Raw genomic sequence first — 15,507 nt, forward strand, 5'->3', positions numbered from 1 at the left:
ATTGTTGTTGTTGGAGTCTGGCTGGGGCTGGGTTTGAACCTGCCACCTTCAGTATATGGGGCCAGCGCCCTACTCACTGAGCCACAGGTGCCACCTTTTTTTTTTTTTTTTTTTTTTTAATGAGCCATAGTCTCACTCTATCACACTGGGTAGAGTGCTGTATTGTCGTAGCTCAGAGCAACCTCAAACTCCTGGGATCAAGTGATTGTTCTGCTTCAGCTGCCTGAGTACCTTAGACTATAGGCAGCCACCACGATGCCTGGCTAGTTTTTCCATTTTAGGTAGAGATGGGGTGTTGGTTATATTTAGTCTGGTCTCAAACTCGTGAACTCAGAGGATCCTCCCTCCTCGGCCTACCAGAGTGCCAGGACTACAGGTGTGAGACACCACACCACACCCTGGTACAGTCTCTTGAGTAGTTTTTCTTAGTTTTCACTGTCACCCTGGAAGTGCAGGTCCCAGTAGTGGCTCAGCTTCTTCCCTCCACCCTCGGGAGGCAGCCAACATAGTGCAGGAGGTGGACAGGCACTGGGACACTCCCTACTCTGTCACATTAACGAGTTGTTATCAGTAAGAAGGCTAACGTATCAGCCGCATACACTGGTGTATGTGAACATAATGACCTTTATGCAGTTGCATGTTCTCACCCTTCAACTTGTTTCAGTTTTTCTCAATTATGTGATTCTCTGTCAACTTACCTCTGAGGCTGGTCTGCTTCTTAAGTGTTTCAACTATTAGGTCCGATCCTAGCACCCAGTCACCTGGTATCAGTGTTGACTCTGCTCTTTTTAGCCCATTGACCCCAGGGAAGGTTTTTCTTGCAGTAATTGAGACACTGTTGTCTCCTCAGTAAGTTGGGAAGAGGTCTTTCTCTCATGGCTGTTGTTGGTATACTAGGTGTTCCAAGTATTCAGAGTCCTGCTTATCACATGGGAACTGTTCAGTAGCTTCTGATACGGCTGTTACTGTCATCATACCAGTTTTTAGACTCTGATTTTCCTAAGAACGACTAGAGACAGTCATCTTGAAGATAACATTCATTTTCTAGTTTGGGGAGACACTGAATAATATTTGGTGTGTCAAACAGATCTAATACCTCTATAGAGGAAAGATATAAGCCTGTGTTAATTTCATAGTTGTTTCTCTTGTAATGGCCACAAAAGTGAGATCCACAGTAATTTAAAGAGTATCCTAACTACTCAAGGAAAAGTATAAAACGGGGCAGTGCCTGTGGCTCAGTGAATAGGTCACTGGCCCCATAGACCGAGGGTGGCAGGTTCAAACCCAGCCCAGGCCAAATTGCAACAAAAAATAGCCAGGTATTGTGGCAGGCACCTGTAGTCCCAGCTACTGGGGAGGCTGAGGCAAGAGAATCGCCTAAGCCCAAGAACTGGAGGTTGTTTTGAGCTGTGATACCACGGCACTCTACCAAGGGTGACAAAGTCTGAAAAGAAAAGGAAAGAAAATAAAAGTATAAAACAACCCATAGCAAGCTGAAAATTATATTTATGAGGATCTTTCAAATCACTTACTTCAATCACATCAATTTTATCAATGCTTTTTCTCATTTTCTGTAAAGAGAGATTTTCTTTCCATCTCTCTTTATTGAAACATGTTTTTCATTTTAGAAAAGCTTGGCCTTTACGGATGTAGCCATAGAGTTCTGTCAGAGGAGTGGCAGTACCTGGACCAGGCTCAGAGGGCTTTGTACAGGGCAGTGATGCTGGACAAATTCAGGAACCTGGTCTCCCTGGGTGAGGATAACGTGGCTCTCACAGTCGGGCTCTGTCCTGTGTGTCTTTGCATTTTCTCTTCTGTGTCTTGTGGGAGCCCCCGCATAGCTTGGCTGAGATAGAAGCTGTATTGACTCAGAGAGAAAAACTCCATGTGCTTTCTGCACTTTCACTGTCCCCTTTCTTCAGCTGTTGTGCCCCCTTGCTGACACAGCACTTTGTGGGGCCACAGCTTACATATGCAAAAAAACCTTATGGCGGACTTTTAAAACTCTAGTTTCTCCTCTGGTCCTTTTGACTCAATAGTTCTTGGAGGAGAGCTAGATATTTGCATAACACAGTTTCATACACACTTTCAGAAGGGGCTATATGTGGATGCAGTTGTGAAACATTTTTCTCGATACATTTGTATGTTCCTCTGTCTTACCTAACCAGAGGGCTTGGATATCAGCAAATCCACAGCACTTCTTGATTCCTTGTTTTGATAAGCAGGACTCTTGCTTCCTGACCTGACTGTTCTCTCCATGTTGGAGGAAGGGAAAGAGCCCTGGACTGTGGAGACTGAAGTAAAAACACCAAGAAATTCAAACTGGGAGGAATGGATCAAAGGTGTGCACTCAGGTAAGAGCTCAGGTGGGCACAGTGGAAGTCCAAGTATTCCACTGGGAAACTCTGCAAGTAGAGAAGGAATTCTCTGGTTGAGCAAAACATTAACGGCTGTGAGCTCTAAGCAGGAATCTTTGTTTTTGTTTTTTTGAGACAGTCTCAACTGTCGATGTTGGTAGAGTGCCCTGGCGTCACAACTCACAGCAACCTCAAACTCTAGGGCTTAAGCAATTCTCTTGCTTCAGCCTCCCAAGTAGCTGGGACGGCAGGCACCCGCCACAACACCTGGCTATTTTTTGTTGCAGTTGTCATTGTTAAGCAGGTCAGGGCTGGGTTCGAACCTGCAGCATCAGTGTATGTGACCAACACCCTACTCACTGAGCTACGGACACCACCATCAGCAGGAATCTTTGTCTCAGTTTACCACTGTGTGTTTTGTTGTTGTTCATTTTTTTGAGACAGAGCCTCAAGCTGTTGCCCTGGGTAGAGTGCTGTGGCATCACAGCAACCTCCAACTCCTGGGCTCAAGAGATTCTCCTGCCTGCCCCTCCCAAGTAGCTGGGACTACAAGCGCCCGCCACAATGCCTGGCTATTTTTTGGTTGCAGCTGTCATTGTTGTTTGGCGGGCCCAGGCTGGATTCGGACCCACCAGCTCAGGTGTATGTGGCTGGTGCCTTAGCCGCTTGAGCCACCAGCGCCAAGGTGAGAGAGGATACCCAAGAAGGGAGACTACAAGGATACACCCGCAGGGTCCTTTCCATGGTGACTCAGCTCTTGGGAATTTGTAAACTTAACTTCCTGGATCTTGGAAATTTCCAAGTTCTGTGAAACCCTGTAGTTCTGTAGGGGCTGGAATAGCATCTCCCACTTGATTCAAACTGGCCGATGAGAAGGGTACCTGTGGGGTGGAACTTTTGACCTTGGATGAAAAGGGAAAGACCAAGGCAATCGGGATTACAGCCATTTGGAATTCTATGCCGTAAGCTCCCGGCTAGTGAATAAGCCCTTCCTTTTATAAACATGGTGTTTGGGTGCTCTCTTTCTCTCCATTGGGCCTTGTCTTCCTGCAACATTTTTGGTTCCCTGACTGGGAGCAAGATCACTCTTGGAGAGAACACGCACCTGGTAGTTGCCGCCAATCCTCTGGACACCCACGTGGGGGCCCCTGATCAGCCTGGGTGACGAGAACCACTGAGCATGCCAGGGAGGCAATTTGGCATCCCTGTGTGGATACCTTGGCCAGGTAGAGAAAGGACCCCCTCAGCAGTTCTCAAGGAGTCAAACACCAGCAGGAACTGGCATGCAGGTACCTACACAGAGAGACGTCTAAGGCAAGGAATGATTGATCTGGGGGATCCCACTGTTTTAGTGGAAGAAGGAGCCTGATCAACTCCTTGGGCATTAGATTGCCGGCAGGTCTGTTGAGAGGTGTGTGAGGGTGTGTGGATGTGGTGTGACTGAGAGAACTCTGAGGGTGGAGTTGGACCTCCCTTCACAGGGCCTAGGGCAGTGTTGGTTTGCCTCCTATGGCTAAGTGGCAGCTTGAGTGGGAAATCGAGGCTGCCCAGGTTAAGAAGTGAGTTGGAATTGTGTGTACGTGAGTGCTTAGAGAATGACTGAGATAATAATAGGTGGGGTTTAGCTCCCCCCTCCCATTCACAGAGTGAAACGAATGTGTGAGTGTGCCCTTCTTCCCTGCTTCAACTTTATTCCCAGCTATTCTGAGAAAAACTGGAAGTTCCAGGCTTTCCATTTTCTGTCAAGTTTGGTGGCCACATGGTCATGTGGATTTTGGGGGAAAATGAAAAGACATTAGAAAGGATGTTGTAGTTTTGTTAATGGAATTTCTTCAGTGACTCTTTGGTCTCAGGAATTTGAGAATTGAGCCCGTGGGCCACAGATCAGTGATCAAATGGCATTTTGTTGGACTGAGGGGCATGCAGAGGGAGTGGAGAGCGCCAGAGCTATTGGCAGAGAGGCCGTGACTTGGAAAGTGTTGCAGTTCAGACAATCTGGTGAGCTCTGGAGGGCCCTGGAAAATCTGGGGGAGAGAGTATAAATCTTGTGCTGGACAGGGCTGTATCCATATCAGCAACAGGTCTCCAAGGTGAACAACCTCTGGAAGGGGGGAGGAGACCCAGTCGGAGGTTTCCTGCATGAGTCCTTTTTCTAGGGGTCAATAATTGGCCCTGAGAGGTACTTTGGCCAGGACTTGGTAGATGGAAAATACCTTTATAAACTGAAGGGCTGTTCTACCAAATGAATGAATGCAGCACCTCACCTTGGTCAAGGTTATTAGGTCTTCGCTGCAGTTTTTATCTGGGGAAGGGATTAGGGTGTGTGCTCCTTAGTCAGGTGGAGCCATCCAAAATGTTTGGGACTGCTTTGTTCATGACCTTGCTGGGGCTTAGAGAGTTTGTGCCTGGAGATGGGAGTCTGATGTCTGAGCTCACCTGAGCCTGAAAAATGGGGGTTCCCTATCCAGCCCTGAGTAGAAAAATTCTGTATCAATGTTATATCTCATAAAATGTCTTTCATTTGAAAAATGTAATAATTTGGTTGTTTAAATTGTTGGGGAAACTGAGTCTTTGTCAAAGGATAAGATTCTTGCCTTTTAAACCTTCTAATTATCAGTTTGGCTGAGTGAATGGGTGACTTCATGGTAAACTGGGATCCTGTTTTGTGGGAAGTGAGTTTTTGAGAGTAAGAGAAATTAGACAGAGAAGAGAATGGCATTGTGTAAAAAAGAATCTTGTGTGATAAATTTTGTCCTGAAACAGAATGGTTGTGTAAGAAAGTGAAAGGTAGGGCAAAAGTTAAAGAAAGTTTAGAATGTTTGTAGATTGTCTGTGCAGGTTAAATGAAGCTCATAAAGGAGAATTTGTGAAAGAATTTACATGTGATCCAGTTGACTATGTATTTCCTTTAAAATCTTTTGGCTTGTAATCTTATTTGCACCATTGTTTTAGACCTTTGATATTTGACAAACCTTCCAAAATCCAAACTCTAAATTTGGGGCTTGGCACCAATAATACAGTGGTTGCAGCGCTGGCCACATGCACCGAGGCTGGCAGGTTCGAACTCAGCTCAGGCTAACAAAAAAATAAAACCCCCCCAAAGAACAAAACTCTAAATTTAGTATTCTTGAAATATTAAGACGACTGAAAGTCATAGGAAAACAAATTAAACTTACTTGATTTATTAAAAATGTATAGGAAAGGGCAGTGCCTTTGGCTCAAAGGAGTAGGGCACAGGCCCCATATACTGGAGGTGGCGGGTTCAAACCCAGCCCCAGCTAAAAACTACAAAAAAAAAAAAAAAAATGTATAGGAATCATTGTCAAATATGAAATGGTAATTATTTTTGTAGGGGTTATGGACATATATATGTTCCAATATTATACAGCATTGGTCTGTCCTAATGTATAAGACATTGTTCTAACATATATTGTTGGTAATAATTTTAATTCATCTAAAAAAGAAAGTGGTTTTTATGTAACTGGCTGAGTCCAAAGTTTATCTTTTTTTTTTTTTTTTTTTTTCTGGTGTCTCTCTTTGCTTTTTTTTTTTTTTTTTTTTATTGTTGGGGAATTCATTGAGGGTACAATAAGCCAGGTTACACTGATTGCAATTGTTAGGTAAAGTCCCTCTTGCAATCATGTCTTGCCCCCATAAAGTGTGACACACACCAAGGCCCCACCCCCCTCCCTCTGTCCCTCTTTCTGCTTTTCCTCCCTCCCCATAACCTTAATTGTCATTAATTGTCCTCATATCAAAATTGAGTACATAGGATTCATGCTTCTCCATTCTTGTGATGCTTTACTAAGAATAATGTCTTCCACTTCCATCCAGGTTAATACAAAGGATGTAAAGTCTCCATTTTTTTTAATAGCTGAGTAGTATTCCATGGTATACATATACCACAGCTTGTTAATCCATTCCTGGGTTGGTGGGCATTTAGGCTATTTCCACATTTTGGCGATTGTAAATTGAGCTGCAATAAACAGTCTAGTACAAGTGTCCTTATGATAAAAGGATTTTTTTCCTTCTGGGTAGATGCCCAGTAATGGGATTGCAGGATCAAATGGGAGGTCTGGCTTGAGTGCTTTGAGGTTTCTCCATACTTCCTTCCAGAAAGGTTGTACTAGTTTGCAGTCCCACCAGCAGTGTAAAAGTGTTCCCTTCTCTCCACATCCACACCAGCATCTGCAGTTTTGAGATTTTGTGATGTGGGCCATTCTCACTGGGGTTAGATGATATCTCAGGGTTGTTTTGATTTGCATTTCTCTAATATATAGAGATGATGAACATTTTTTCATGTGTTTGTTAGCCATTCGTCTGTCATCTTTAGAGAAGGTTCTATTCATGTCTCTTGGCCATTGATATATGGGATTGTTGGCTTTTTTCATGTGGATTAACATACCATGCTCATGGATGGGAAAAATCAACATTGTTAAAATGTCTATACTTCACAAAGCAATCTACCTATTCAGTGCCATTCCTATCAAAATACCAACATCGTACTTTCAAGATTTGGAGAAAATGATTCTGCATTTTGTATGGAACCGGAAAAAACCCCATATAGCTAAGGCACTTCTTAGTAATAAAAATAAAGCTGGGGGCATCAGCATACCAGATTTTAGTCTGTACTACAAAGCCATAGTGGTCAAGACAGCATGGTACTGGCACAAAAACAGAGACATAGATACTTGGAATCGAATTGAAAACCAAGAAATGAAACTAACATCTTACAACCACCTAATCTTCGATAAACCAAACAAGAACACACCTTGGGGGAAAGACTCCCTATTCAATAAATGGTGTTGGGAGAACTGGATGTCTACATGTAAAAGACTGAAACTGGACCCACACCTTTCCCCACTCACAAAAATTGATTCAAAATGGATAAAGGACTTAAATTTAAGTTATGAAACAATAAAAATCCTCAAAGAAAGCATAGGAAAAACACTGGAAGATATTGGCCTGGGGAAAGACTTCATGAAGAAGACTGCCATGGCAATTGCAACAACAACAAAAATAAACAAATGAGACTTCATTAAACTGAAAAGCTTCTGTACAGCTAAGGAGACAATAACCAAAGCAAAGAGACAACCTACACAATGGGAAAGGATATTTGCATATTTTGAATCAGACAAAAGCTTGATAACTAGGATCTATAGAGAACTCAAATTAGTCCAAAGTTTATCTTAAAAAGAAAAAAAAATATTTAGAGATGCTGACGAATTCTCTCAAATTCAAATTCCTGATGTCTTTGGAAATTGAATACCTTCAGACTAAAAGCAGATTTGTAGAACTTTCATTGGAAAGTTAACGTGTCTTATGAGTATTGCTAACCTAACTTCAAACAGAACAGAAGTCAGTTACATGGAACTGGGCTAGTTTGTTATGGCTTTTTGTTTGAAATATTGTTGCTTCTGTCTATGTTCTGTTTTCCAGAAGTCAAGAAAACCATTTTCTGTCTTTTGAGCTATTTGTAGCTTTTCAAGCAATGTATGTACTTATGAGCAGAATTTGAAACATGTATTTTTTTCTCTCCTTGATTTCTCTGGAATTTGAAAGCCATTTGTAAGTATTCTTAATTTCTGACAATACAATTATTTGCATAAGTTCAATAAGAATCTGTTTTGTTCTATAGGACATCATGAAGGCACTGGTTATTTTACCAAGGCTTTGGCTGGAATAGCATTTCCAGAAGTGTCCAGACTGTGTTGAGGAATTAAAGTTGACTTTATAAGGCCAAAAAAGCCCTTTGGAAAACTGGCCAGATACCCATCAGTAACATTTCCTGATTTGTGGTAAGTAAAGAAGGTCGCTTGCCGACAGGTCTGGGAATCAAAATGTGCTTGGGGACCTCAAGAGAAGAGGAATTTACCCAATGCATACAGGTATCTAATGGCATAGATGAAACCTGGGCTCATGAAAGGCTTTCAAGAAAGTCCAGCCTGAGATTCCTTATAAAAGGTTCCAGCAAAGCCATTTTTTTTTTTTAATTTATTTGGCTGGGGCTGGGTTTGAATCCACCACCTCCAGCATATGGGACCAGCACCCTACCCCTTTGAGCCACAGGTGCCACCCCCAGCAAAGCCAATTTTAAAGGAAAGAATTGCCTAGATGGCCAATATTTATTCTTACTGCACTTTATACAAATAATCAGACCCAATATACTGAAGGTATATTTTATTTGGCAAATTACAGCAAGTTCTGCTGTAATTTGTCTTTAGTATAAAGAGAAATTGGGGAGAGAAAAATGATTCAAAGAGAAGAGAGGCTGTGGCCCACCTGTATTAAATCCCAGGCTTTTCTGTACTGTCAACTCATAAAATGAGACATGACTGTTTTACTAAATTGATCTATTAAATGGGACTAAGAGACTGGCCAAAGACGTGCCTGTTGGCTATACTGGAAAAATTTTTATAGCATTAAATGTTATCTACTGTGTCTGTATAGATACCTCAGGAAAAATTAAAGCCTAAAATGAGAATATCCCAGTAAATGGTGTAACTGGAACACTGCATCCTACTGTACCTAATTCGTATACTCTGCTGAGTCTGCTGCCAGCAGAAGTCAAATGGTTCACTTGCCTGGACTTAAAGATGCCTTTTTCAGTATAAGTCTGGCTCTGGAAAGCCAGAGGCTGTTTGCCTTCTGGTGGGAAAGACCAGACATGGAAACCACGATCCAGTACACATGGACTAGGTTGCCACAGAAGTTCAGAACACCCATGATTTTTGGAGAGGTGCTGGCTTGTGACCTCCAGAAATTCTTAGCTGAGGAATTAGAATGTGTGCTGCTCCAGTATGTTGATGACCTCCTTTTAGGGCACCCTACCTAGGAGGGTTGCGCCCAAGGCATGGACAGTCATATTTTATGACATCCAGAGGTATGTGGCTATAAAGTGTCCAAACGAAAGGCCCAGATTTGCCAGCGGCAAGTACGTTATCTAGGATTTACTATTCAGCGGGGGTAGTGGTATTGAGGCATGAAATGGAGGCAGGTCATTAATTGCCTCCCCACCCCCATGAGCCAAAAGCAGGTTAGGGAATTCTTAGGCACGGTCAGCTTTTGTCATCTTTGGATCCCCAACTTTGCCATCTTGGCTAAGTTGTATGAGGCAGCTAAAGGAGAGGAAAGAGAGCCCTTAGAATGGGGAGGAGAACAGGAACATGCCTTCTCCCAGCTAAAGATGAGGCTGATAAATGCACCTGCATTGGGGCTACCAGACTTGGCCAAACCCTTCACTCTGTATATCTCAGAGAGATGAAAGATGTTCGTAGGTGTGTTAACCCAGCTGGTTGGGTGCTGGCCAGGGCCCGTAGCTTACCTCTCTAAGCAGCTGGATGGAGTGGCAGAAGGATGGCCACCATGCTTACAGGCTCTACCCGCTATGGCTCTCCTTGTACAAGAAGCTGATAAGCTGACTCTAGGGCAGAATCTCAGAGTGAAAGTACCCCACTCTGTGGTCACTTTAATGGACACTAAGGGACATTTTTGGTTCTCTAATGCAAGAACACCCTGAACCAAGCCATGTTCCTTCTGGTCAGTGGAAGAGAGACGGAGCATGACTGTACAGATGTTATAGATAATGTGTATTCTGGCAGACCTGACTTGTGTGACCAGCCTTGGACATTTGCAAACTGGGACTTGTATGTAGACTGAAGCAGTTACACGATGGCACAAGGTGAGCAGCAGGCTAGGTATGCAGTGGTTACCTTAATAGAGACTCTAGAGGCTAAGCCCCTACCCCAAGCAACGTTGGCTCAAAAGACTGAGTTAATTGCATTGACTCGAGCCTTAGAACCAAGTCAAGGGAAAAATGTGAATGCTTTTCTGACTTTCCAAGTACGTGGGGCATTGTACAAGGAGAAGGGGCTATTAAATTCTGGGGGGAAGGACATTAAGTATCATCAGGAGATACTTCAGTTGCTAGAGGCAGTATGGAAACCCTGGAAGGTGGCAGTGATGAATTGTCATGGACATCAAGGAGATGCTTCTACCATCACTAAAGGGAACCCTAGGGTTGATACTGAGGCAAAAAGGGCTGCATCCAAACTGTACCTGGTGTCGCGAATGGCTCCCCTCATCCTGTGGGTTCTGGAGCTCTAATCTATCTACTCTCAGGAAGAGAATTAACAGTTGGCAGCAGCGAGGAGCCAGGAAACGGAGGGAGACTGGATAAAGATGCCACATGGGAGCCACCGTGGTGACAGGAGTATTTGATGACGTTGCTGGGCCAGTACTTCTACATCTTCCACCTGGCAGGCCTGGCCAAACTGTCAGTCTACAGTGTGGCACCTGCAGCCAGTTCAACAGGCACCAAGGACTAACGGTTCCCCCAGGAATCCAGTCGTATGGAGCAATGCCCTTCGAAGACTTCAGGTAGACTTCCCTGAAATTCCCAGGTTTAGAGGGAACAAGTACTTGCTGGTGATGATCTATCAGACTTGGAATAGGTAAAAGCCTTCCCCACCGGGATAAAAAGGACTCCTGAAATAGTAAAAATATTGCCCAGAGAAATCATCCCATGGTTTAGGTTGCCACTCTGCTTTAAATTTGACAATGGGCTAGCCTTCATAATAGAACTAGTGCAAATAATAAGCTAAAGCTTTGAATAACTTATAGGCCTCAAAGAGGGTAAAGTACATGAACAGGACCATAAGAACGGAAATTGATAAACTCTTCCTGGAAGCAAAACTTAATTGGATACAGGCCTTACCACTGGTATTGTTCAAAGAGGCCTCTGTCAATCCTCTGCAATTTAGCAGGAAATCCTAAAAGAACTGGGAAAGACTGAACTGAATAGACAAAAACCCTAGAAAGAGTAGCAAGGAAAATCTCCACTGGGGTAATTAACCGCATTCTGTTTAGTCTTTTGTGTCTGTACATCCTTTCTCTCTGGAAGATCAAGGGGACCAACTCTAGGTCTAAAATCAGAAACTGGTCTCCCTGAAACCAAGGTGAAAAAAACTTCGTACCATCATCCTGACCACATGCATGACAGTGTAGGTGGATGGAATCCTCACCTGGAGTCATCACAGCTGGCTGAATAGGACTTCACTGCCCCTTGGGAAGTAAAGGTAACTTTTAAGACAGTCAACATGCCCTGCTCCAGCCACGTACTGGGAGCTGGCTGGTCAATGCATGGCTGAAGCCTGAGGAAACTCAAGGGACTTGTCCTAGTTGAACTTTGGACTTTGGGGAAAAGGGAGGAAAAATGTCACAGAGAAAAGTAAAAACTCATTTGTATATTGGCCCACCACCACCATACTATTAAGGCCTGAGTAAAGAACCCAAGAAGAGTCACAGTCCCTAAAACCTCAATACTAAAAAATAATTAATATCGGCACCTACAGAAACAAGCTAATATTAAGACCCCAAATTAAAATATATTGGAGTCTCAAAAGGGGGGATTGAGAGAGGATACCCGAGAAGGGTGAGGTCTAGGAGAACAGGTCTTCTCAAGGAGACCACAAGGATACACCTGCAGAATCTCTCCATGTGACTTAGCTCTTTGCAATTTATAAACTTCACTTCTTGGAACTTGGAAATTTCCACTTCTGTGAAATCCTATAGTTCTCTAGGGGCTGGAATAGCAAAAGGTACCTATGGGTTGGAACTTTTTGACTGTAGATAAAAAGGGAAACACCAAGCCAATTGGAGAGCATGGCCATTTGGAATTCTATGCCGTAAGCTCCCAGAGGAAGGGCTGGTGAATAAAGCCCTTCCTCTTATAAACATGGTGTTTGGGTGCTCTTTCTATCTGTTGGGCCTCATCTTCCTGCAACACTTTGACATGTCTTCATATGCCATTGTTAGTGACCTTTCACTGTGGTGTCTGGGGAAAAAATCAATAGAATGATAGTACTCAATTGATCACTAAGAATCACTTCTATGCCATTTGGTGGAAAGAAGGGACACTGCCTTTGGAGATTAGTTTCTGTTATTATTTTTATGCAGACTATAAGGCAGGGTGAAGTACACTGGTGTGGTCAAAGCCCATTTCTCCACCCATAATTCACGGACTCGAGCTATCTTGTTCTCTCTACCTCCTAGAGAGCCGGGATTAGAGTAAACCATATTTTGTCCAGCTGATTATTCTTTTTTTTTTTTTGAGACAGAGTCTCAAGGTGTCACCCTTGGTAGAGTGCTGTGGCATCACAGCTCACAGCAACCTCAAACTCTTGGGTTTAAGCGATTCTCTTACCTCAGCCTCCCAAGTAGCTGGCACTACAGGTGCCTGCCACAACACCTGGCTTTTTTGTTTGTTTGTTTTTTGGTGGTAGTTGTCATTGTTGTTTGGTGGCCCGGGCTGGATTTGAACCCGCCAGCTCCCATGTATGTGGCTGGTGCCCTAGTCGCTTGAGCTACAGGTGCCGAGCCCAGCTGATTATTCTTTTTTTTTTTTTTTTTTTTTAGAGACAGAGTCTCACTTTGTCATCCTCAGTAGAGTGCTGTGGTGTCACAGCTCACAGCAACCTCCAGCTCCTGGACTTAGTCGATTCTCTTGCCTCAGCCTCCCAAGTAGCTGGGACCACAGGTGCCCACCACAATGCCTGGCTATCTTTTGGTTGCAGTTTGGCTGGGGCTGGGTCTGAACCCGCCACCCTTGGTATACAGGGCTAGCGCCCTACTAACTGAGCCACAGGCGTCGCCCCTAGCTGATTATTCTTTATTTATTTTATTTTTTTTTTTTCCAGTTTTTGGCCAGGGCTGGGTTTGAATCCACCACCTCCGGCATATGGGGCTTGTGCCCTACTTCTTTGAGCCACAGGCACTGCTCCTTCTTTATTGGTTTTTGATAAAAAGTGTCTCGCTATGTTCCCCGGGCTGGTTTCAAACTTTGGATTCTAGCCATTCTCCCAACCTGGTCTCCCTGCATGCTGGGATTACAGATGTGAATCATTGTGCCTTTTTCCTTTAAGATTAAATTTAGCCGATTTATGCAGGATGCCAGTGAGTAGTGAATATCGTACAACTGTGGTGTCAGTCTTCCTGCCTAGAGCATTCAGCACATACTTCTCCTTAAAGAGTGCGTGGTGGGTTATAGGAACTGTTCTACCAAATCAGAGAAAGAGAACAGGCCATAAGCTTTGGACCCTGAGAATTTATGGGAAGACAGTAATACCTTGTTTTTTTGTTTTTTGAGACCTAGTCATATTTGGTTGCCCTTGCTAGAGTGCCGTGGTGTCACAATTCACAGCAGCCTCAAACTCTTGGTCTCAAATGATCTTCTTCCCTCAGCCTCCATAGTAGCTGGGACTACAGTCGCCCACCACAACACAAGGCTGTTTTTAGCATTGGGGTCTCACTCTTGTTGATGGGGATCTCGAACTCCTGTGTGGAAGCAATCTACCCACCTCAGCCTCCCAGAGTACTAGGGTTACAGGAGGGAGCCACCATGCCAGGCCTCAGTATAAGTTCTTAAAGACTAATAAAGGCTGTAGAAATAACAGGGGTACTAGTGGTCACCTTCTCCATTTAATGGCAATAGATATTGTTTATTGATTTAAAAAATAGTCTTTTTTTCAGGCTAAAGAGAGAAAAGTTCCATCCAAGTAGACAATTTCATCAAAACTACCAGTAGAGCATGATCTTGAGGCCATTCACGTTTACCTCTTGGCATTTAAATTTGCAATTGTTTTATTCAGGATACATCGTAATTTGCCAGTTTGAACTAATAAAACTTGATAGTTTTTCATGCTGTAATTGAGTCACAGTGTTTCTACCGGCATTGTTTTATTCCACCTGAGGAGAATACTTCATAACAGACAATAATATTCCAGTGATTTTTTTTTTTTTTGAGACAGAGTTTTAATATGTGACCCTCGGTAGAGTGTTGTAGTCTCAGCTCACAGCAACCTCAAACTCTTGGGCTTAAGTGATTCCCTTGCCTCAGTCTCTCAAGTAGCTAGGAGTACAGCACCTGCCATACACCTGGCTATTCTTTGTTGTTGTCGTAGTTGTCATTGTTATTTAGCATATTGCAGGAGATGAGGCCCAATGGAGAGAAAGAGCACCCAAACACCACGTTTATAAGAGGAAGAGCCTTTTTTTTTTTTTTGTAGAGACAGAGTCTCACTTTATGGCCCTCGGTAGAGTGCCGTGGCCTCACACAGCTCACAGCAACCTCCAACTCCTGGGCTTAATTAAGTGATTCTCTTGCCTCAGCCTCCCGAGTAGCTGGGACTACAGGCGCCCGCCATAACGCCCGGCTAAGAGGAAGAGCTTTATTCACTGGCTGGGAGGTTATGTCATAGAAGAATTCCAAATGGCCACACTCCCCGACTGACTTGGTCTTTCCCTTTTTATCTACAGTCAAAAAGTTCTAATCCATAGGTACCTTTTTCATTGGCCAGTTTGAATTAAGCAGGAGATGCTATTCCAGCCCCCAAAGAACTATAGGATTTCACAGAAGTGGAAATTTCCAAGTTCCAGGAAGTTAAGTTTATAAATTCCCAAGAGCTCAGTCACCATGGAGAGGACCCCGCAAGTGTATCCTTGTGGTCTCCTTGAGAAGACCTGTTCTCCTAGACCTCACCCTTCTCAGGTATCCTCTCTCAAGCCCAGACCAGGTTCTAACCTGCCAGCCCTGATGTATGTGGCCAGCACCCTAACCACTGAGTGCCGAACCAGGCCAGTGATTTTTTTTTTTTTTTTTTTTTTGAGACAGTCTCACTATGTCACCCTCGGTACAGTGCCTTGGTACATCACAGCTCACAGCAACCTCAAACTCCTGGGCTTAAGCGATTCTCATGCCTTAGCCTCCTAAGTAGCTGGGACTACAGGTGCCCGCCACAACGCCTGGCTATAGGCCAGTGATTTTTAACCTTTTTTTGTATCACAGTTTCACAAACCAGTGTGAAGAAGGGGAACGAACCAAAGTGGAAACGGTGAGGATTGAGGAAAATATAACACAAGGAAAACACACAGACGAATGATGGGATCAGAAAGTCTGACTAAGCTGATGGCTGCAGCCAGCACCAAAACACAAAATCAGCTTTATCTTATAGTATCTCGACAGGGTTGCCTATGGAGAAGTCGTAGAAACAAACTACATACCTTGGGTCTTACAGTATGATTGGAAAATATAAACACCTTTAACAAAGACAAATCATCCTATTAATAGTTTCTACTCAACTTTGTTAACATA

The sequence above is a fragment of the Nycticebus coucang genome, chromosome 10, assembly GCF_027406575.1.
Source record: "Nycticebus coucang isolate mNycCou1 chromosome 10, mNycCou1.pri, whole genome shotgun sequence".
NCBI lineage: Eukaryota > Metazoa > Chordata > Mammalia > Primates > Lorisidae > Nycticebus > Nycticebus coucang.